Genomic DNA, 24,625 nt, shown 5'->3' with positions numbered 1-24,625 from the left:
ACACGTTTCTACTCATCCACTGTAGGGGTGCGTGGTCCGTATAGAGCGTGAACGGATGCCCCTCCAGGTAATATCTCAGTTTCGCAACCGCCCATTTGATGGCGAGACATTCTTTTTCGATGGTCGGGTACCTCACCTCCCTGGGAAACAGTTTACGGCTTATATAGAGAATGGGGTGTTCCATCCCCATCTCTGATTCTTGGGACAATACAGCCCCGATTCCGAAGTCCGAAGCGTCCGTGTGCAGGATAAATGGCTTGGTGAAGTCAGGGGAGGACAACACAGGACTGGTCGTGATAACCCCTTTTAGGGTTTTGAAGGCCTTCCACATCTCCGGTGTGGGATGCAGGAAACCGTTGGTTGGGAACTGCTTTTTCAGGGTGTCTGAGAGAGGGGCAGCTATGTCCGAAAAAGAGGGTATGAATCGGCGGTAATAACCGATCAACCCCAAGAACGCCCTCATGTCCTTTGCGTTTTTGGGAAATGGGGTGTCGGCGATAGCTCGGACCTTTTCGATTTGTGGTTCTATGATTCCGTGTCCAAGCATGTAGCCAAGGTACTTCACTTTTTGGAAACCTATCCGGGATTTCTTGGAGTTTATGTGTAGCCCAGCACCTTTGAGTTGCTGTAAGATGGTGTGCAGGTGCATGAGATGGCTCTCCCAGGACGGGCTGAATATTATGATGTCGTCCAAATAAGCGGAGCTGAAGCTTTGATGTTCTCTGAGGACTTCGTTCATCAACCTCTGAAAGGTGGCGGGCGCCCCGTGCAAACCAAAGGGGAGGACGTTGAACTCGTACAGTCCATCTGGGGTGGCAAAAGCAGTTTTCTTCCTGTCTTCCTCTCTTAACAGGACCTGCCAATATCCCTTGGTCAGATCAAGGGTGCTGATGTATTGGGCCATTCAGCTCGTCGATTCGTGGGATGGGATAGGCGTCAAACGACGATACCGCGTTTAAGGCCCTGAAGTCCACGCAGAACCTGCTGCTCCCGTCTGGCTTGGGCACCATCATGATGGGTGAAGACCATTCACTGCGCGAGGGCCGTATTACTCCTAGTCTGAGCATCTCTTGGACTGCTTTACGTATGGCCTCTCTTTTGGCCGCAGGTATCCTATAAGGTCGTTGCTTAACCGTGGTTCCGACTGGTGTTTCAATCCGGTGTTCGGTCAGGTTGGTTTTTCCGGGTAAGTCGGAAAAGATGGACGAGAAGGGACGTAGGACCCTCTGCAGCCCCTCCTGATCGGTCTGGTACAAATCTTCGTTAACCACGAGTTCGTCTAGTGTGGTGCCGTCTTTGTGTCCGGTAGGGATGGCCAGATGGTGGCTCACAGGTGAAGGACCCAGCCACTTTTTCAACAGGTTTATATGAAAAACCTGGGATTTTCTACCGGTCAGTCGGAGTTTGTATGTGGTATTTCCTATGGTTTCCATGACCTGGAAGGGTCCCTGCCATTCGTTGTGGAACTTCTTGGTGAGGGATGGCAGCAGCACGAGTGCCCAATCGCCTACTGAGAGTCGTCTCCACTTCTTCCCTTTGTTGTAGTTGGTACTTTGTTTCTTCTGGCTGTTCTCCAACTGCAAATACGCCAGATCTCTTATTTTCCCCAACTTGTTTTTCAGGTTTTGACTGTATTCCAGCAGGCTCTTGGTTTCTGCTTGGGGTTCTGTCTCCCACACCTCTTTTGTCATTTCCAGGAGGCTCCGTGGCTGTCATCCGTACAACATGTCAAACGACGAGCAGCCCAGACTGCTCTGTCTCTGGCCTCTGATCACGTAGAGGGCCAAGGGAAGAAGTAGGTCCCAGTCACTCGCGTTCACAGTGAGCATTTTCTTTAATGTCGACTTCAGGGTTCCGTTGTACCGCTCCACCAGTCCGTCCGTCTGTGGATGGTAGATGGAGGTCCGGATCTGGTGGAGGTTCAAGAGTTGACACACCTCCTTCATCACTCTTGACATGAACGGGGTACCCTGGTCTGTGAGGACCTCCTTGGGAAACCCCACCCTCGAAAACAGCTCCAGGAACTTGTCTGCTATATTCTTCGAGGTGGGCGCTCTTAGGGGAAAGGCTTCCGGAAATCTTGTGGCGTAGTCCACAATGACCAGCGCATACTGGTTTCCTCGTCGTGTTTTGGGTAGGGGCCCGATGAGGTCCATAGCTACTCTCTCGAAAGGAGTCCCTATAATGGGAAGGGGTTGAAGGGGCACCCCTGGAGGTCTCTTGGTGTTTTTCCGATGACATATGTCACAGGTCTGACAATGGGTTTTTATGTCCTTGTATACACCAGGCCAGAAGAAGCTCAGTAGTACATTCTGGGTGGTTTTCTCACTGCCGGTGTGGCCAGCCAGCAGATGGGTATGGGCGTAGAACATGATCTGTTCTCTGAAACAGACCGGTACAAGAAGCTGGAGAGGATCGTCCGGACTTCCCTGTCTGTATAGAAGGTCCTCTTTGATCAGGAAACGGGGATAACGGGGTGTTGGGTTGTCCTTGTCTGCGTGTGCTTGTTCCCAGGCGTTATACAAATTCGAGTCATTGGCTTGGGCAAACCTGGAGCTACGGTCGCCCACCCAGGGGTCAGAGGCAGTTAGGGCAGAGAGAGGTAGGGTCTCCAGACCCCTCTCCTTCTGTAGGGTCGCAGAGAACAAGTCGGGGAAGTGGGGGTTATCCGTCCCTATGATTATTTCCTCAGGGAGAGTATCAAGCACCCCGACTTTAACTACTAGGGTCTTACCCCCCTCCAGCACTAGAGGCACATGGGCAATCGGGTACCTTTTTATGTCCCCATGTACGCATTTTATGTTAACCACCCCATCGGGAGTTAACTGGTCAGGTCTCACAAAACCCCATTGTACCACCGACTGCTTACAACCCGAGTCCAGAAGAGCCTTAGCCCTAGCCCCATTCACCCAGACACTTACGTGGAAAGCCCCTCCTAGTTCTGCGGTGTAAAGGATAGCTTTGGGGACATATCCTACGTCCATCGGTTCTTCCTGGTTCCGTCTCTGGGGACAAAAGCGGGCTATATGGCCCCAGGAGCCGCAATCGAAGCATTGGGGCCCTTTGAAGGAGGGGACCTCCACTGTGGACGGCCGAGGTAAGGATAGACCAGGGGGGGGTCTTCGTTTCCTCTCTATGCGGAAAGGCGACTTGGCTGACTTGTCTGGCTCACTGGGATGCAACCGGGGTTGAGCACGAGAGTACGTGGTTGCCATTTCCATTGCTTGGATGGTGGTCAGGTTGGAATGCTGCCTTAGCCATTTCTGTGTCCCGAAAGGAAGAGCCTCGAGATATTGCTCTAAATATACTTTGTCCATTATTTCATCTTTAGAGCTTACTGAGGGGGTGAGACATTTATCCGCGGCTGCCTTTAGCCTGAAGAACAGGGTTTTGGGGTTTTCGCCCGGGGTCCCTCTTTCCTTCCGGAACCGGACCCGGTAGGCCTCGGCATCCAGGCCTAAGTGGTCAAGGATAATGGTCTTGATTTGTCCATATGGCGTCTGGCCCGTACTGTTGGCCACCTGGTAAGCCGCCTGGGCTTCCCCTGTCAGCAGGGGTGCAAGAAAGAAGGGCCATTTCTCGAGAGGCCACCCGCAGGCCAGTGCCACCCTCTCGAAGTTGACAAGGAAGGCGTCTGGGTCTTCGCTGGCAATGTCCTTCTGCAGGGAAATGCCGGGCGGGGTGGGGTGCGCTCTTCCAGTTTCTCTTACGTGAGAGCTTGCAGGCTCATGTATGACCTTCTGTAGTCCCTCGATCTGTGTGGCGACTGTGTTCCTATATGCGTCCCTGTCTGCCTGCGCGGCAGCGAGCTGTTGATCCACAGCCCATCCTAATTGTTCCTGCCCTTTTATCAATGCCTGTAGTAGCTCTTCCATCCTTACGTCCCGGACGGTCACTGCGTTGCCCGCATTATCCACCACTTGTGAGCTGGGGGATGGAAACAGACTCACGGAGACAGGTACTGAGGGTAAAGCTGGTTTTATTTTCAGTATACGCTTCCTTAGGATCTGTTTGCGGTAGTAGGGAAGTGGTAGTTCTGTTGCCGCCTCTATGGCAGAACGCCGCTCTCTGCACCTTTCTGGTCCGGTTCCCCTTCTTTCCCTCGGGCTTCTGAGACATGTAGTCCGGTCCTCGTCTCCGACGCCTTCCAGCTTGGAAAACAGAGAGAAAGGGCAGAGTCAGTCCTCGTGCAATGATATACAGTGAAGAGGGAGGGTAGTGAGGGTCACACGTGCAGAAACAATTCACCCACGTCCCAGGTGTCGGTATGGTGCAGCTGTCCTCTGAGGCGGAAAGCCGGAGGTGTTTTGCCCGCATTTCTTTTAAAACTGTATTACTGTGTTGAACTTGATTTTAAAACTATTGAGTACTCACCCTGATTACTTGCTTGAACTTCGCCTGTCAGTGACCCTGATCCAGCGGATCTTAGCGCTGAGACAGGGTAGGATTGCTCGGCCGCCATCGCGGCTCAAACGCTAGGACACGCCCACTTTGGAGGCCACGCCCACCCCGACCTAGTAAAGCGCTGACTGCGAGCGCGCCAAAACTATCACTGTTGTCCTCTGAGGCGGAAAGCCGGAGGTGTTTTGCCCGCATTTCTTTTAAAACTGTATTACTGTGTTGAACTTGATTTTAAAACTATTGGGTACTCACCCTGATTACTTGCTTGAACTTCGCCTGTCAGTGACCCTGATCCAGCGGATCTTAGCGCTGAGACAGGGTAGGATTGCTCGGCTGCCATCGCGGCTCAAACGCTAGGACACGCCCACTTTGGAGGCCACGCCCACCCCGACCTATTAAAGCGCTGACTGCGAGCGCGCCAAAACTATCACTGTTGTCCTCTGAGGCGGAAAGCCGGAGGTGTTTTGCCCGCATTTCTTTTAAAACTGTATTACTGTGTTGAACTTGATTTTAAAACTATTGGGTACTCACCCTGATTACTTGCTTGAACTTCGCCTGTCAGTGACCCTGATCCAGCGGATCTTAGCGCTGAGACAGGGTAGGATTGCTCGGCCGCCATCGCGGCTCAAACGCTAGGACACGCCCACTTTGGAGGCCACGCCCACCCCGACCTATTAAAGCGCTGACTGCAAGCGCGCCAAAACTATCACTGTTGTCCTCTGAGGCGGAAAGCCGGAGGTGTTTTGCCCGCATTTCTTTTAAAACTGTATTACTGTGTTGAACTTGATTTTAAAACTATTGGGTACTCACCCTGATTACTTGCTTGAACTTCGCCTGTCAGTGACCCTGATCCAGCGGATCTTAGCGCTGAGACAGGGTAGGATTGCTCGGCCGCCATCGCGGCTCAAACGCTAGGACACGCCCACTTTGGAGGCCACGCCCACCCCGACCTATTAAAGCGCTGACTGCGAGCGCGCCAAAACTATCACTGTTGTCCTCTGAGGCGGAAAGCTGGAGGTGTTTTGCCCGCATTTCTTTTAAAACTGTATTACTGTGTTGAACTTGATTTTAAAACTATTGGGTACTCACCCTGATTACTTGCTTGAACTTCGCCTGTCAGTGACCCTGATCCAGCGGATCTTAGCGCTGAGACAGGGTAGGATTGCTCGGCCGCCATCGCGGCTCAAACGCTAGGACACGCCCACTTTGGAGGCCACGCCCACCCCGACCTATTAAAGCGCTGACTGCGAGCGCGCCAAAACTATCACTGTTGTCCTCTGAGGCGGAAAGCCGGAGGTGTTTTGCCCGCATTTCTTTTAAAACTGTATTACTGTGTTGAACTTGATTTTAAAACTATTGGGTACTCACCCTGATTACTTGCTTGAACTTCGCCTGTCAGTGACCCTGATCCAGCGGATCTTAGCGCTGAGACAGGGTAGGATTGCTCGGCCGCCATCGCGGCTCAAACGCTAGGACACGCCCACTTTGGAGGCCACGCCCACTTTTCCTACTACAAATGTGTCTTTCACGCAAGCGCAGCGGACGAGCGCAGCGGGAGCGCCGTTTGCGCGCCGAAGGCGCGCCTAAGGCAAGCCCGTCTGCGCCCGTCCGCGATCGTACGCGGTCCAGGGCCATACCCCCTGTCCCTCGGGAGAACCATATACGGTGGAGTAAGCAAGAACTACTAGCCTTCCGCTATGACATTGCTGAGCCGTGTAGGCACAATTTACGAGTAGAGGATAACACAGGTTGCGAACATTGCCACTTCTCCTATGACCTCGGTAAGAACAGGGTCACTTTGGAATACACCATACGATGCGGTCTGATAAATGTCCGCTCATTACGTAAACACAAGTTAGATCTATATGATCTGCTCCTGGAAAAAAAATGGGAACTGGCATTCTTAACCGAAACTTGGCTGGATGATGAGTCCACGCCTGATGCCCTAGAGGCACTTCCAGAGGGCTATATAATACACAGGCAGGATAGGCAAACAGGTAGAGGAGGGGGCATTGCTATTGTTGCCCAGGAAAGTTTACGATGCCAATTAGACCACGCGCCCATTCTGGACAGTGAGACAGGGAGCTTTACGATCAAAGTGAATAACAACTGCACACTGAGAGGTATGTTGATCTACAGACCTCCTGGCCCCTCAGCCAGGTTTGAGGAGAGCCTGGTTGAAAGCATTATAGAGAGCTCGCTATCCAAAGACAAATTTATGGTACTTGGTGACCTTAATCTACATTTCAATGGCCCCTCTGACACCACCAGTATGAATTTTTGTAAAGTATTAGGAGCCTTACAACTGAATCAAATTGTAAGTGGCCCCACCCATCAGTTAGGTAACCTCCTAGATCCTATATTCGTTAACTGGGGGGAAGTAGAAGCGACAACTCCCACCCCCATCCCATGGTCAGATCACTATTTTGTACCTTTCGCCATCCGAATTCCTGAAGGCAAATCTCTGCGACCCATTGCACGGTACCATCTTAAGCGAAAATGGGCCACCTTCACTCAGTCTAAGTTCTGTCAGGCCCTTACCAAAGGAGGGGATCCTGGGGGAGACGATGCAGACACGGCTAACTTTCTTCTCTGCAAGCGCATCAATGATGCTCTCGATCTTACAGCCCCCCTGTCAAAAGCCAAACCTGGTGGTCGTGTTAATAAAACCGCACCTTGGTTCAGTAATAACTTGCGGGACGTAAAAATCGCATTGAAGAGAACTGAAAGGCTATGGCGGAGAGCTCTCTCAAAAGATACTAGAGAAGCCTACCTGTCAGAGAGAAGACTTTACCACGGCTTAATTAGAAAGTCGAAAGCCACATATTATGCGGCTAGGATCAGCGAAGCCGGTAACTCAACGAAGGAGCTGTTCTTACTGTATAAAACTCTCTCAAATGGAAAATCTGCCATTACCCCCGATGACTGCTCACCCGAGTCTTGCGACAGAATCGCAGACTTTTTTGCCGAAAAAATATCCAAAATTTATTCGGCATTTCCAACTCCTCCCATGAATGGGATTGACTTTGTGGAAAACCCAAGAGAATGGGGAGACGCACCCACACTGACGAATTTTGTCACCCCACCCTCGGAAGATCTTGTTAAAATCTGTAGGTCCGTGAAGTCAGGCTCTCCACGGGACCCTACTACTCCTAGACGCCTAGAGGACAGCCTAGCGGTTCTGGAGCCTTACATCAGGCATCTACTAGATGTGTCGTTTAACACAAAGACAGTGCCCAAAGAATGGAAAAAAGCGGTAGTCCTTCCTCTTAGGAATAACCCTAACATTAGCTTCGATAAATTAGACAACCTACGGCCTATCTCTCTCTTACCTTACTTGGCTAAGGTGGCCGAAAAAACGGTTAATCTCCAGCTTATGGATTTCGTGGATAAAGCTGCCTTACTGCACGACACCCAGCTTGGCTTCCGCCCCCGCCACTCAACGGAATCGGCACTTCTGATGGCTGTGGAGTCCCTAAGGCAGGGGGTGGATGAGGGACATACTATGGCCCTTATCCTATTGGACCTAAGTGCAGCATTCGACACTGTAGCACATTCCACCTTGCTACAGTGTCTGAATAACGGAGGCATATCAGGAGCCGCACTCCAATGGATCCGATCCTTCCTGACTGGGAGAAGTTTCCAGATTCGTCAAGGAGACCACTACTCTAGAGACATGGGTCTGGGCCAGGGAGTCCCTCAGGGATCATCCTTGAGCCCAACCCTTTTCAATCTTTATGTCTCCCCAGTGGTGCCGATTGCCGTGGGACATGGTTTGCAAATTGTATCCTATGCCGACGACACGCAGCTGGTGGTCTCCCTCTCGCGTGCACCCGGCCTTGCCATGGACAGCTTCAGGGCCTGCATGCAGGACCTTGCTACCTGGATGTCCACAAATTGCCTGAAATTAAATGGCAACAAGACCGAGGTGCTCGTGGTGGGAGGAAATCCCTCCATCTGGTCGTCGGCATGGTGGCCTTCGTGCCTGGGTGAGGTACCTACACCCCGGCAGGAAGTCAGAAACCTGGGGATCTGGCTCGATGCTGACCTGTCTCTCGGACCCCAGATAGACAGGGTCACGGGCACTTGCTTCAGCGTTTTAAAAATTCTGCGAAAGGTCCTAGTTCTCCTCCCTATGGCCGCACGCAGAACACTGGTACACGCTCTGATTACTTCACGCATGGACGTTGGCAACCTACTCTATCTGGGAGCTACCTGTAAGGCAATAAATCGACTACAGGTGCTACAGAATGCGGCAGCTCGTCTTATATTAAAACTACCTAACAGATCAGACTCCAAAGCTGCCCTCCAGTCCCTTCATTGGTTACCTATAAAGAGCAGAGTTGAATTCAAAGCTCTCTGCACCTGCCACCGTATCCTTGCTAACAAGGCACCAGCACCACTCCAGAACCTAGTCACCAGGTACATTCCATCCCGCGCTTTGCGCTCCTCTCAGGGAGGCCTACTTAAGGTCCCGAGGGTAAAGAGAGCTCGCATGGGAGGAAGATCCTTCCGATACCTGGGGGCTAAGAGCTGGAATGCTCTACCTCTCAATTTACGTCTGGACCCCTCTGAATCAAGTTTCCGGAGGAAATTGAAAACACACCTCTTCTCAAAACAGTAGGCCCTTCCCCTTTTATGTCTTATGAGTGCTTCAGTTAGCGCGGGGACACGCTTTTAGCGTAACCAAGCGCTTTACAAAATGCCCTTAATAATAAATAATAAAGTAGGGGATTAGTGCTAGGGATGCCATGTGTTTCTCTCAGGGCGGCTTGCTCCACCTTTGACCAACCCAGCCTGTAAAGCGAGATCGTACCTGTGAAAGCCACACTTCCCTTGAAGTGTGGCTGGGCGAAGCGCCTTCCCGTTGGCCTCCTGGCTTGTTGTTGTAGAAGTTGTTTCTCGCACCGGCCTCGCCTCCCGCCGCCTCTACTTCCGAAGTCGGGGCTCCTCCGATATCTCCGCTCTCTGTGTCAGATACGCCTCCGGTTCTCCTCCCGTCCTCGGCTCTCGTGAGTCTCGTCAATCCGCCTTTCGATTCCGCGTCCTTCCAACCGCCTACTCCTCCGGGTGATACACACACCTGTGTCGTGTCAGGGCAGGGTTTTCCGATGGGCTCGTGGGCGGGGCTTGGATCGAGTTCCGCCCAGTTAAAGAAACAAGGCTCCTCGGTCGAGTCAGTCTCGGGTGGAAGGCTGGGCACGGCTGCCGTCCAATGTTCTGGGTGCTGCGAGAAAAAAAAGGCGAGAGTAACAGGGTTCGGGTCAGATTAGGGGGGTACATGTCTCTGAGTCCCGGGTCCCCCTCGTCACACACCTCCCCCCTAGGATTCTCCCGATCGGGGAGAGGAAATCGGGACAAGTAGTCGGCGTTGGCATTGCCCTTCCCTTTCCTATGGCACACCTGAAAGGAGAAGGGCTGGAGAGATAAGAACCATCTCATGACCCTCGGGTTATTAGACACGTTTCTACTCATCCACTGTAGGGGTGCGTGGTCCGTGTAGAGCGTGAACGGATGCCCCTCCAGGTAATATCTCAGTTTTGCAACCGCCCATTTGATGGCGAGACATTCTTTTTCGATGGTCGGGTACCTCACCTCCCTGGGAAACAGTTTACGGCTCATATAGAGAATGGGGTGTTCGCCCAGTTAAAGAAACAAGGCTCCTCGGTCGAGTCAGTCTCGGGTGGAAGGCTGGGCACGGCTGCTGTCCAATGTTCTGGGTGCTGCGAGAAAAAAGGCGAGAGTAACAGGGTTCGGGTCAGATTAGGGGGGTACATGTCTTTGAGTCCCGGGTCCCCCTCGTCACATACCCATAATTGCCGGAGGAAGGGACCTCACTTGACATAGTGTCTACTATACAATACATACACAATATATGCTGTGCTTGCAAAGTAAACTACTGTATTGTTAGTCAAGGGAGTATTTAAATTTTCTGAACAATCACAACTTCTAGTATTTGAATTTCCTCAGCTTTGCTACTCTGGCATGGACATGCTGTTCAAAGTAACACTGTTCATCCGCTGAGCGTCTGCTCTACTACATACACCTCTGCTATCTATGAGGAAGAAGAAGATACCATCCAAGCTTCCAAAGTAAACGTCTATCATACTTCTTAATGTCTCAACTTGTACCAAGTTTACTTTTTCTCAACAACCAACTAACACCCTTTTCATTTTATTTGGTAAACCACCGTCTTGACTTGCATTTCAGTTTGACCCAAATGATATATTGCAATGCCCACCACACATGCATTTTCTGATTCACCATCACAGGCAGTCATCTTTTCTTTCTCCTCCAACCATCCTTGCGTCAAGCAACCATGCATCTGATTCCTTCCTATCAGCCACCTCTGCCTGCATTCAAAAACACGTATCATTCTTTACAGTCATAAATGTTACGACTCGCTCGTCCTTCCTTTCACCCTTCTTTCCCTTTTCGTTCTTCACATCCCTCAAGATCATCTGATAAGACTTGCCTTCACGATAAAAGTTTCCCAGCTGAGTTAAAGTCAAATAGAGGGGGCCATTGCTTACCCGAGAACTACCGCCGCTATTGCTATTACTAAGTCAAGGTTGACTGTCTTCTCCGTGATTGGCAAAAATGTAGTTCTAAATTAGTAACTGTTCTTAACAGTAGAGCGTACTTGTACTAGTATACTGTCTACTGTACAGTACATCATACACTCCTTTGCGAACCCACTCTAAAATGTCAATAAGTAAGGAGCATAATAACTTACCACCGTCTGCCGCTGCTGAGCCATCCCCCTCAGCTCCTCCTGGTGGCACTTGTGGCACCGCCGCACCGCCCCTGAGTGGACCCCTCCGCACAGCTGGCCCCGGCACTGGTGGTGGGAAGTGCAGCATCCGATGTTGTGACGCCTAGAAAAAAACATGTCATATTTTTAGATGCCATACACCACCCCCTATTTCGTCTCGTAATGGAAGAGAAAATGTTAATACATATCACGGGTTTGTGGAGGGTGTTAAATTATATGCTTAGCCATAACATGCAACACTTTTTGGCACAACTGATGAATGCTTGCTTTTTAACGTGCAACTTTTTTCTATGTAACAGACAGAACCAACTACTCCTCGTCACCACCAGGAGGAATTGAAGTTCCACCAAGGTGATGGCTCCCCAGTCCCGCACAGTTACTTCTGACTGAGGTAAGTGGAAAGTCGAACTGCACCTATCATCAACAATGTCCTATTTCTCTTGTCCATAGTTCTGTATGTGTAGAATAGTCCCTGAAACACTAGCGGTATGGTATGTGCTACTATCAAATCAAAAAGCCAACTACTAGCTTATTCTTGGTTGACATTGACATTTTGTTGTTGGAAATTGTCAAAGCACTAACATTAAGAAGACTGGAATACACAGCAAGGGCAACCCAGAGGACTGCACTCAGTGCCTCTAGAGCTAATGTGGATCAGAGTTTTGTTTAACACCGTTTGCCGACTGGGCAAGCTTAGCTACCTACACAGACCGACTCATAATAATAGTAAATAGTAGTAGCACAGAGAGTGATGGTAGAAAGGCAGGATAAGAATGTAGAAACAGTCTACAAGAAGATCAAAGATTACTATTTTGTAAAAAATAGAATTAGGAAACAGTTTGGAATGAATAGGAGCTGTAAAAGTTAGGGAAGTATAATTATATTAACAACAGAACAACTTACTGGGGCTAGCAGAAGAGCCTGCAGAGGACCGTTCCTGCCCACTTTCTTCCACCGGAGTCTGGGGTGTACTCTTCTTGCCCCTGGGAGGTGCTGAATGTGAACATGAAATAAACACAAACATGGATGATTGTTTTTTTGAAATATTTGATTTCTTTGACCACAATCTAAAATTATCTCGGGGAAACAAATTACCAACAATTGCACAACATGTATTGACCTATGTGATCTGGTCAACTAGGAGGATACTGGTACAGTATTGCTGGATTCGCAGACCGTCTACTCAGAAAGTTATGTAAATCGCTAACTAAACCAACAACAAAAAGGTTCTACTACGACTGCCAGCACTCAGCAGCACGCGACGTGACAGACACAGTCCGTCATCATGATTGCAGACCACTAAAAAATGTCCTACTACTAATAACAAGTCATAATATACTCAACCTATCAGTCCACCACTATCTCTTCTTCTTAGTGGCAGCAGGAGTACAAAGGAAGGACTAGACTGGAGTCAATAGTCTCTTTAGCATTATGCAGTTCTGTAAAGTACTACACTCATACATATTCAGGCCATATGAGCACAAGGTTGCAAACAAGTAAGCATAGTTAGCAACGCCTCTGCGGAGTCGAGCACCTGCAATCGCAGAAGCGATTTAAACATTATTTTACCTGCAATGTAATCGAATCTGCAGCATTCTTGCTATTTGGGAAAAACATATATTAGCAATATAACACAGAGCAGAAGAAAACAAAGTAGTTATTAAATACCTACTCACCAAGGCCAGGGATCTCCACGCCTAGCAGGTGGACCAGGTCCTGTTCCCGGTCAAGGACGTCTGCCCACCGGTGCGTCGCTTGGTCATAGGTGCGCCGGACCCCCCGACTCCCTACGCATGGCTCGGCACACCTTATCCCACAGCTGTCGACGTTCCCAGAGGCCATACCCTTGACCGGGCCTGCCCCCTGCTGCCACGGTCTTCAGGAGGTGGCGCTGAACATAAAATATAAGTACGGCTAACTCCACCGTGCTGAAAACCTCCCTGGCCACTACATCCTCCCCCCCAATCGCCCGCAAGGGAGCTGGGTACGGGGTACGGGACCTTTCACCTTGCTCTTCCCGGCTCCCTTTGCCATGGTCCTGGACAGCTGGAAAAAAAAATAGGAAAGAATAGGGAAAAAGGAAAGAAAAGAAAAGAGTTTAAAAAAGTAGCTTTAAAGTAACCAAAAGTAGAAAAAAAACACAAAATAGAGATGTAGAAAAAAAGAGGGATAGATAATGAGTAAAAAATATCCCAAAAAAGTTCAAAGAACCAAAGGATTGCAAAGATTAGGGGAGGATTGAAAAAGCATGCCCAGAACCATAGCAATGAATGAAAAACAAGATGGCCACGCCCATTAAGGACCCCGTGGGTAAGTTTGCGCGAAATTTTCCCCGCGAGCACGCAAAAACGCACGCAAATACGTAATCGCGCCCCGCGCACAACGCGAGCTTGCAAATAGCGCCCGGAAACGGAAATACGCAACGCGGACAAGATGGCCGCGCCCATGTACGACCGCATGGGTAACTTCGCGGTCGATGCGCTGCAAGCGGCCCGCGAACACGCAAAAAGCCCAGCGAACACGCAAAAAAAAATCCACAAATTTGCACGAATTCGCGGATTATGCGGAACGTGAATTCGCTTTCGCCCATATTTCATTCAAGACTAAGGTATCTCTGAATACTACATGTTTTTCTTCTAGCATAGCAATCTTTTTTTCTAACTTTTTTATCATTGGTTGGTATCATCGTCACTTTCATCTCCTTTATTCTCATTGGTCAGCGCATGTTGGTTTCACCTTCTCTTCTTGTGTTTGTCCCTTCGAAGGAACATGGACCAAGAGTTGATACATTTCTTAATTAATGTCCTTCCGCTGTTTGTGCTCAGGAACTTTTATTTTTGCTTCCCTCGTTGTCGTAGCTTCCTCATTGTCCTTGCATGCATGTTGTAGCCTGCTCCCGCCATCCTTCCTTTATTGTTTTGACCTCCTTTCCCCTCCCATTGCTGCTTGCCCTCCCATTGTTGTTGTTTGCACCTGCGTCCGTCATTGTTGCTTGCCTCCCCTCCATCCACCCTCCTGGTGCTTATGCTTACCCTCACCTTCCCTCCAGAAAAGAATTTGCTATGGTGCGGCTTTCATAGCGCGTGCATTGTGTCTGCCTCCCATCGTTGTAGCTTGACCTTTCAGCCCCACCCCCCTCCTCCAGATGAAAAAGCACTATGAGGCTACCAGCACTAGGCCCATCATACTGCCTATTTTTAAAATTTGTAGGCATGTTGTAAGGCAAAAGCTCGGCCTCTGGATTTATGCCTTCTAACCGCGCTCAACATTTATGCAAAGAAACTGAAAGAAAAAATACAACTCCCAGAAAATATATGGATTTTTTTTTTTGAATGCCGGGATTACACAGTCTTTCTACATGAAAGTTGTGCCTCACATATAAAGTAGCAAAAAGCACCACTTAACAAACAGAATCATAATTGAATATATGGGCCCCGTCTCCATGTAGAATGTGATTTCAGCTCCTCATACAGTGCTTAAACACAAGAATGTGAAGTTCTAACAAGGCTGAGCAAGAATATTTATTGCCGTTCGATTATTATTTCTCTTCTGGTGTGTGCAGGAATTATATGTCAAGTGTTTAAGAAGGAAGTGCTGTAGTGTGATGTAGACATGCAGTTTTGGGTACGTTTGAAGGGGGTCCGGTAAAATTAACTCATCACTGATGCCCTACACCCTCTTCCAATGCATCCTGCCCACACTCATGACTGTTCTCAGCTTCTGTAGGGGGGAGCCCTGGCGGATGTATGACGTTACAACGCATACTTTTACAACGCCTACCTTTACATCGCAAGTTTTACAACGCATACCATTACAACGCATAATACTTTTGGGCGCTGGATAGTGAATAGTTTAATTTACTATTCCAACTCCAGTCCCCGTGGATAGTAGGGAAGGTGTTGGATAGTACATTAAACCTATTCCCTATCCTAGAGCGCCCCCCAGCGCTATGCGTTGTAATAGTTTGCGTTGTAAAAGTTGCGTTGTAATGGTAGTTCGTTGTAAAAGTTTCGTTGTAAAGGTTGTTTCCCGCCCTGGCACCTCGCAGACATAGATTCAAATGCTCAGGGTTGTATGTAGCGCCTGAGACAAATGTTTCATCTGTTTCTAAGCCCACCGAGCTTCGCCAAAAACTACGACATATATTCAGACATTCTTTTCGGAGATCAAATGTTGTTCAGTTTAGAGTTTGGCTCAGGCCTGCGGAGCACGACGAATGCTGCCAATGCTAGTACCTGCATGTCGAGGTTCTAATCCTAGCTCCAGCAAGTGGTCATTAAGGGTTTGATTCTGGGGACATCAGCCTTCAGATTGTAAATATGTGCAATATAGCTCATTGTAACACAGCTGAAACTGTGATTTGGTCTCAGCGGGAGGACTGTGTTCGAGGTGCCATGGACACAGTGCTCTCTGCAAAGCGCTCCGAGCTTCCTTCTGCTCGGTGTGCACTACATTAAACACCTTCAGAGAAGAATTTATTTTTTGGACTGTAGTTCAAGTGTTACCTGTGGATGCGCTAAGACAATGCACTCAGTGTCGTGTCATTTTCCTCCACCGCCTCACTTGGAGCGTTTGATCTTGGAGGGGGTGAGGACGATGCCATTCCAGATCCTTTAGAGGCGTCTCTGTTCTAGTAAGGTGTTAAGCTTTAGAGGACAGAGCCAAGAAGTGATATTCGCTGCTTTGGGCACTAAATGATCTCGCTCTTTTGTCCTCCCTGTCCCAGTTTTCCCCGTACAGGTGGTGGTCCCTGGGGCTGAAAATGGCCTGGGGCAGGACCGTGCACCCCCCCACCTTTTGGTAAACCTGCCTGGCCCCGGGGAGGTGGCGGTCTCCGAGGCTGTAATGGGCCCAGGAAGGGGGGAGTCCGCATGGCCCCCTTCTCATTATACACATTGGCCCTGCCCCTGGGAGGTGGTGGTCCCAAGGGCTGAAATCGGCCATGGAGAAAAGGGCTGAGTGTTCCCCTTCCCCATATACTAAATTAATTTTGCCCCCAGGACCTGGCCTACCCAGGACCTGAAGTAAAAACAAGTGTGGGAGACTGTGCTTGTTTTTTTTCCAATTTTGCCGCAAATTCACTGGTCTGCAGCTATTTATTAGCAAAATTGAAAAAAACATGTTTTGTAAACCACCAGGCCTAGGGGGTCAGGCTATTCCTACCTTGCTCCCTTCTCTTTCTTTTAACTTGACTCGGCTCAGTCCGAGTCCCTAAATTATAGAAAACCGTTATCTGATGAATCTGTTGAAGATTATGTGGCAGCTTTAAGAGTTTTAGCTGCCAACTGTGAATTTGGAGCTTATGTTGATCTATCCATCAGAGATCAATTTGTATTTAATTGTGCATAAAAAAAAATACAGGAAAGACTTCTGCCATGTCGTAACCCTGCTTTAGCTGAGGTAATAGATTTAGCTATAGGCATTGGGAGGTCGATTGAGTCTTCTAAAATTATTGCTGCTGAAGATGTCAAAAGTACTAATAATTCTTCTGTTTGTGCTGTTCAAACTCGTAATAAGAGTAGTTTCAAACCGGGTAGAGAGTTCAATTTAAGTTGTTTTAGGTGTGGATCTAAAACACATTTGGCAAACTCTGTTGATTGTCCTGCTCTTAAAAAAAGTGTACCAAATGTGGGAAGGTTGGTCATTTCTCTTCCGTTTGTAAAACTCCAAGGAAAGGTTCTAATTCTAAGTCTACTGTTAATAGTGTTTCAAGTGTTGAACATGATATGCAAAAATTAATTATCACAATTTATGATGACTCATTTAATGATTCTATAAACAATGTCACTCTTCATTTTAAAGCTCCTTTAGGGACTGTTCTTGTTGGTGATATTGCTTTTGAAGCTATGGCTGATTCTGGATCGCCAGTGACCATTTTATCGGATGTCTTCTTTTATGAAAATTGGGAGGGTGTCAATCTTACTGTTTCAGATATATTTTTTTATATTTCTTTTTATTAAAACAAGGCATCAACAAAATACAGCAGTGCATACGGTAGAAGAGGGTCGCTCTCAAATGCAATATATAGTGCAAAAATATTGGCGATGGGGGGGAAGGGAGCACGGGGTACAAATGACAGGTAGATTCATGGGCAAGGACCATGGGGAAAGAGGAGCGTCAAGTTCAACAATTGCAGGTGGTGTACAAATATTTCCCCTATATTGGTTCCAAGGCCCCCAAGTACTGTTCCACTTTCGAGGGCGACCCCTAGCTAGGTAGACAGTTTTTATACGGAACATACACTAATCCATACTTTCTTTCCATCCGTCCATCGTAGGTGGCCTAGCAGACCCCCACAGCTGTGCAATATTCCGCTTTGCAATCATGACCCGAAAAGTGACCCATCGGATTTGTGCAGCGTTTAGGTCTGTGGGCTCCCAAATATTTAATAAACATCTCCTAGCTTCTGGTAAGAGCTGCACACCCATCACTTCATGCATAACAGTATGTACCCTGTTCCAGTACTCCACCATATATCGACATTCCCACAGTATATGGAAAAGCGTTCCCACCTGACCACATGCACGTTTACACAAGCCATCTTCCGAGAACCCCATTATAACCAGACGAGGACCGGTGACATAGACCCTATGCAAAAATTTTCATTGGACGAGTCTCAATCTCGCAGGGATCGCGACTTCCTTAGGGGAAGAAAACACGGATTGCCAGTCTTCATCATCTATTTCAACACCCTCCTGCGTCCATTTGTTCCTTAATTCCGCCAATAGATCAGCTCTGTGATTTATCAATTTTTTATAAATGAGTGAGATGGTCCTTTCTGGTAGATGCCCATCTAGTATTCGGTCTTCTAACAGGGATGATTTTGGTATAATCTCCCCCTCGGGGAATATCGACTTCAGTGCATGCCGCACCTGCGCATAGCAAAAATATTCCATCCCATTCAAATCATATTCAGTCTGTAGTTCCACAAATGACTTCATTCTTCCCTTCGCCCAAACATCGCCCACAGTAGAAATCCCTATCAAGTCCCATCTATCAAAACCCTTCGTGTTCCACAACCGGCCCAACCTATCCGAACGAAATAAAGGGGTAGCCAGAGTCAAATGGTTTTTCCATCCCAATTAACAGGTAACATCGTGCCATATACGTACTGCCACTCTAGTTGGGCCCGTTAAACTTTTCTCCACAGATCTAGTATACAGCGCTCTGTTGTAATTACCACCAGGGAGCAGCCATCTATCCATTGCATAGCCCGGATCTGCAATGGACCCATAGGTTCCATGATTTATAGCTCCCAATTGAGACGCCCAGTAGTATCTTTTAATATCGGGGAGGGCAATTCCCCCATCGTACCATGGGAGCATCAGCTTAGCCAGCGCTATACGTGATCGACCGTTCCAAAGCAAACTACGCTGCAATCCCTCCACCTCCCGAAAGTAACTAGCTGGTACCACATCCAGAGTGTTTTGAAGGGCATAGAGGAACCGGGGCAAAGACATCATTTTAAACAGGGCCGCTCGTCCTAACAGCGACAGCGGGAGTTTCTTCCAGCCTGCCACGTCGCTTTTCAAGCGGGCCAGTGGAGGAAGAAGATTCTTATCATATCGAATTGTGGGATCGAGTGAAATATAAATCCCAAGATATTTAAATCCGTCCCTAGCTCTCTGTATAGGACAATTACGAGGCAGGACGGGGACCTCGCCGCACAACACGTAAAGATAGGACTTCGTCCAATTTATTTTCAATCCCGAGTTCCTACCATAGGAGGTTAAAACATCACAGACAACGTTAAGGGACTTCTTGGGCGAAGGAACCCAGCTAACGAACTAAGGACCAAAACCGAATTTAGCTAAAACAGCCCACAAATATGGCCACTCCACTGTATCAAAAGCCATCGTAGCGTCAAGTGAGTCTAGAACGGCCGGTTCTCGTAAGGTATGCGCCCTAGCAAGAACTCAGTGCAATCTGCGTAGATTTAAAGCCGTGTTCCTATGAGGAATAAAGCCAGACTGATCGGAATGTACCAGATCACTAATAACCTTGATCAACCTATTGCACAACACTTTAGCCAATATCTTCGGTTCTGAATTCAGCAACGAAATCGGCCTGTACGAGGCACAACAAGATTTTGGCTTCCCATCTTGGGTATAACTACTATCGAGGACACTCTCTGATTTAGGGGTAGGACCCCATGCTCTCGAGCTTCCAAAAACATATCTCTCAGATACGGGGCAATCCTGTCCGGCTGAAGCTTATATAACTCGATCGGAAGACCATTGGGACCCATTGCTTTCCCAGAATTCAGGGAGCGCACCGCCAAAGCAATCTCATCCACCGTAAGCTTACTATCCATGAAATCGCATTCCTCCTCAGCCAAACAGGGAAGCTGGATATCCCTAAGCAACTGGCATGAGTCTGCCTCCGGTCTATCCGAGACAGAGCTATACACATTACGGAAGTAATCCGCAAAACCATCCATTATCCCTTGTGGATCAGTTATACGATCACCTCCCGCATTCTCAATCTCAGGAACCACCCGATTTGTGCCATCCCTCCTGTCCAGCCAAGCAATCAGCTTACCGGCTTTATCACCTACATCATATAAACGCCTCTGTTGTTCTCGACTCAGGGCCTTCGCACTATCAGTGACCAACGCCCTGTACTCAAGCTGTTTAAGTTGCAAGGCATGTAGTTTAGCACGGGTAGTCCCCTGCTCCAATTCCAATTCAATATTAGCTATGTCCGATTCAACCCCCACCACCTCTTCCTCTGTTTGTTTTTTAACTCCCGAAATCAGGGACAGGGCTTGACCTCGAATCACTGTTTTGAAGGCCTCCCACAACGAGACCGACGAAGAAACCGAACCCTCATTGTCTTGGAAATAGTGTTCCAACGCTTTCAAAAGTTCCTGGCGAACCTTAGGATTAAGCAAATACCAGGGATTTATAGGGGCGATCCTACCACCAGTACCCAGGGTCATTTCAAATCTGATCCATACCTTACGAGAACCGGCCGTTCTAGACTCACTTGACGCTACGATGGCTTTTGATACAGTGGAGTGGCCATATTTGTGGGCTGTTTTAGCTAAATTCGGTTTTGGTCCTTAGTTCGTTAGCTGGGTGCGACTCCTGCAAACACCTACAAAATACGTCATAGTCTAAAATTGTTTTTGAATAAAAACATCTATCTGTTCAGCATCTCTTTACTGATGCATTGAGCTAAAGTTAGGAATATTTCTGGTAAATAAGAATTCTCCACCATGAACTACATCAACCTAGTATAGGGATGTAGAGAAAATGCCTTCAGTCTGACACTTGCAGCAAGTCGAACAGGAAAATATGGCCTGAGTGTTTTTAAAATGAATATCTCATACTGCGAAATCACAACTGTTCCTTAACAATCTCTTAGGGTATTTTACAGTTTATTAGAAATTGTCTGACACAGAAACTGCAAATAGGCGCAATGAACATTATATTGCGATTTATCCTACCTATCAAAGAAAAGCATTAATATGCCCAAGTATCTGAAGGTAGAAAGGAGATATGCTTCCCTGTCACACTTTCATTGCACACTTCTAGTTTTTGTCTAACTAATTCTATAGTCTGCCACCTTTTCAAATTCTTTAAAACCCTGTTTCCATATCTTAGGGTCAGATTTAGAGTTTGGCGGACAGGGTACTTAGCTGCAAATGCAAAGGAGTACCCTGTTCTCCAAAATGATCATTCACCTCCCAGTTTAAGGCCGGGAGGACCGCTGCCTTTCCGTCTACAGAAAGTTTCCTCTAACGCCTTGAAAGAATAGGGCCATCAGAGAAAGGGTATAACACTGAACGCCCTACTTAGTGTAGATGGTGTGATGTCCTTATTTTCTGTCCCTCATCATCATGTAAAATCCGGTGGTGCAGGACAGAAAAAAATGAATAATGACCCCGCATCCAGGAATAAATGCCCAGTGGTGATCTCTGAATTTGGCAGATGATAGTCTGTCGCAGTAGCAGATGAAATGTCTTCCCTCACCCTAACAAACGGAGTCCCATCTGCTGTACTTTAAATCTGGCCGTCAAACACTTTTGTCGGATTTTGTCTATATAGAAGAATGCCTTCCACATATAATGTGGCGTTCATCTCTTGGTCATCAAATCTAAGTCTGTTAATTTGGGGAAGATTGTGGAGTACTGTGGTTAGTAGCTCAATATATAAAACAACTAAGCGCGAAATCATAGGGTACCACTGCCTAATATCTTAGATAATTAATCAGGAATGTAATAGATTTACACCTGTTTAACAGTCATACTGGCATTTGGTGTCATGTTAAAGGCTTACAATATTTTCAGTAATCCATACTGATATTATAAAGAGGGAGCCCAAACCTTTGAGGCGGGTAATCTCAGTAACCACAGCACCAATCACAACACCCAATACAGCGTTGGAAAGGGCAGTTGCAGCAGAAGGACATAGGCTATGCAGACGGACACCATATTTGTAAATTTTTTTTGCAGTTTTTTATATAGCGCAAACTTGACCCGAACTGAATCAGGTATCAGAGCACTTTACATAGCACCAGTTACGTTACATGAGGACACACGTTCATTTTTGTTAGGCACGGGAAGATTAAGTGATTTGCCCAGAATCACAGGATGTTTGGCGTCGTTACCAAGACTCGAACCCAGATCCAGTGGGCGTGGGCTGGGGGGCGTGACTAACGCTGGGGGCGTGTGGTACGGCCATCACATCATGGGCTGTGGGCATGTGCTGGGGGCGTGACAAACGCTGGAGGCGTGACAAACGCTGGGGGTGTGTGTCCACCCTTCATGCCATGTGAGTCGTACATACAAGCGCCAATTACGTTGCTGCGCAGCATCAAGGGGCACGCTGGGGGCGTGAGAAACGCTGTGGGCGTGTGCTACGATCCACCCTTCATGCCATGTGGGTCGTACATTAATCAGAAGATCGTCTGCTGTGGCCGTGTGTTGGGGGCGTGACAAACGCGTTCACCTGGAGGCCTGGTAAGTAACGTTACTGCAGCCTCTCCTGCGCGCTGTTGCTGAACTCTCTCATTCAACGAAATTACACGCGCCTGCTACCATCAACCAGGGCTCTAGCCGGGCTCAGGTGGTGGATCAGTACACTAATTACACGCGCCTGCTAACATCAGACAGGCCTGCATCTGGGCCTCAAGCGGGGGAACACGCAAATGAGCGTGTCTGCGGGGACAATTACTGCAGCCTCTCCTACTCGCTGTCACTCAACTGTCTCATTAAACGGATATACCCACGACTGATAACTCTCTCATTACATGCGGCTGCTAACATCAACCAGGGCTGTAGCCGGGCTCAGGCGGCGGATCACTACACCAATTACACGCGCCTGCTAACATCAACCAGGGCTGCAGCTGGGCCTTCTCCGTACCGATTCTAATGAAACAAATAATTTTGTCTACAGCGAGATTTTAAAATAAATTGCCCTTGCCAAATACACATATTACACACATTCTATTTCATACCCGGACAACGTTGGGACGGGCTGCTAGTGCATCAATAAATGTAAACGTTTATAGAGCTTGTGAGAGAAAGGGCCGTAATGCAGTCTATTTGAGGACATTCTTAGTATTTAAATGCAAATTCAATGAAGGCATTATCCATTGCACCAATTAACAAGCTGGTCTGCATTAGCCGCTCATGGCCTGCAATAAATCCTTTTGGTCTATCAATATTAAGTGGATGCATCTGTCATAAGCCACACTGCCAATGGTTTATTAGCCCAAATTAGCTGGGAGAATGGATGACAACAGTCACATCATCTAGGGTCCTTACTCGCCTTTCAAAATGCAGTTATCATTACTCCATCTCAAAATACTGGGTTACTCCTATCTACTGATCTTCCAATAATTTCTTAAAATACTGGGAGAAGGTTTTAATAAAACTAACCTGTTAACCCATACTGGACTACTGCTTTCCCTTTTTTTGAAGTAAGGGGATAGGTTTATGCATATCTTGACGAGTGAGTTTAGCAATTAACATATAACTTTGAGCCAGATCCATATACTTATATTCTGGGTTTTCACTATCTCAATTATATAAATTGAATAAAAAACAGCAAAGTGAAATATCATTTCTTTTTTATGGTCACTACCACTACATGATCTAAAGGTTATAACCTTAAATATTGCTATTTGAGCTGTTGTAATATACTAGACCTTTTCACCATTTTCAATACATTTTTTATTTTTTGCCTATCTTCCACTGCCCAACGACCTTTTCAATTAAATCATTCAATTAAAATGGAATAGTGGTAAGATTTTGCCTACATTTCTGACAACATACCACACGTGTGGCTACTCCAAATGTATATATTCCACCTCCTCCAGAAGCTTAATATGACCCTGTATTTCCAGTTATGGCAAATATAAGGTGTAATTTCCCCTCTTACAAATTCTTTAACTGCCTCCAAAGAAACATTTGTCTAATTGTGCCCTGATTATTGTTTTCATATTCCTGATTTTTCCCACGCTAAATGAGAAATAAAATCTTTGTCAGAAAATGCAAATCTATTTACAGCCCATTTTGTCCACATCTCATTTCCCCTCAAAAGCACTCCTCAACTCTACACTGTTCTTGAAGAATATTATGGTTGCAACCAAGACTCTATAGCTACTAAAGAGAAGCGTGGCTCAATGGTTAGAGCGGCAGACCCTGATGCAGAGGTCTGGCCCGGGACCAGGGTTCAATTCCCACCTCGGCGGCTCTTGAACTCAATCTCCCCAGACCTGATAATTCAAGCCTCGGTGCCTAGCCTAATCATGGGTCCCACTCTGTGACTCTGGGCAATAGCTTGCTTAATCTCCACAACGGCTCCAGCAGCGCTTGGATACCTAGCTTCACCTTAGGGGTGCCCAGGAGTGGACATTTCACAGGAAAGCCAGGAAGGGTTCCACAGTGGTATGACTACAGCGCTACGAGACCTCAGGTAGAAGGCGCTATATAGATACAAACACATAAAGAACAATACACTTTGGCAAATACTAACGTGAAGGCAATGCATAGGTGAGACATATGTCTGCATGAGAAATAGGTAACCAATTTCTACATTGGGTTTGGCACTCTCTCCATATCATTCATACTGTAGGTTTCATATCTATCTGCAAGTACTCTTCCAGCCTAAGGTCTAAGTCCTGCGTATGCAGTTCATTTCAATATAATGTTTACATTACCCCTTCAGCTAGGATGCAGGCAAAATGGTGAGTTCCACAGAAAATCTTTGGCATGCCATATTGAGGGGCGGGGAAGGCAGGGGCATAAAGCTTCCCTACTGTATACTTTTTCCCACTTCTCTCCTCAACTTTCAAAACTATCCAAAGTCCACCTTCCTTGTATTAGTTACTCGCATCAATTTACACTGCACCGATGTATTAGCTAGCAGTGCTACCCCTCTAATATGAGCTCTGTCACAACATTGCATAACATGCTCTGCCCATTCGAATCTAAGGTAT

Source organism: Lissotriton helveticus, chromosome 6 (assembly GCF_964261635.1).
Source record: "Lissotriton helveticus chromosome 6, aLisHel1.1, whole genome shotgun sequence".
NCBI lineage: Eukaryota > Metazoa > Chordata > Amphibia > Caudata > Salamandridae > Lissotriton > Lissotriton helveticus.
This window is presented reverse-complemented; position numbering follows the sequence as displayed.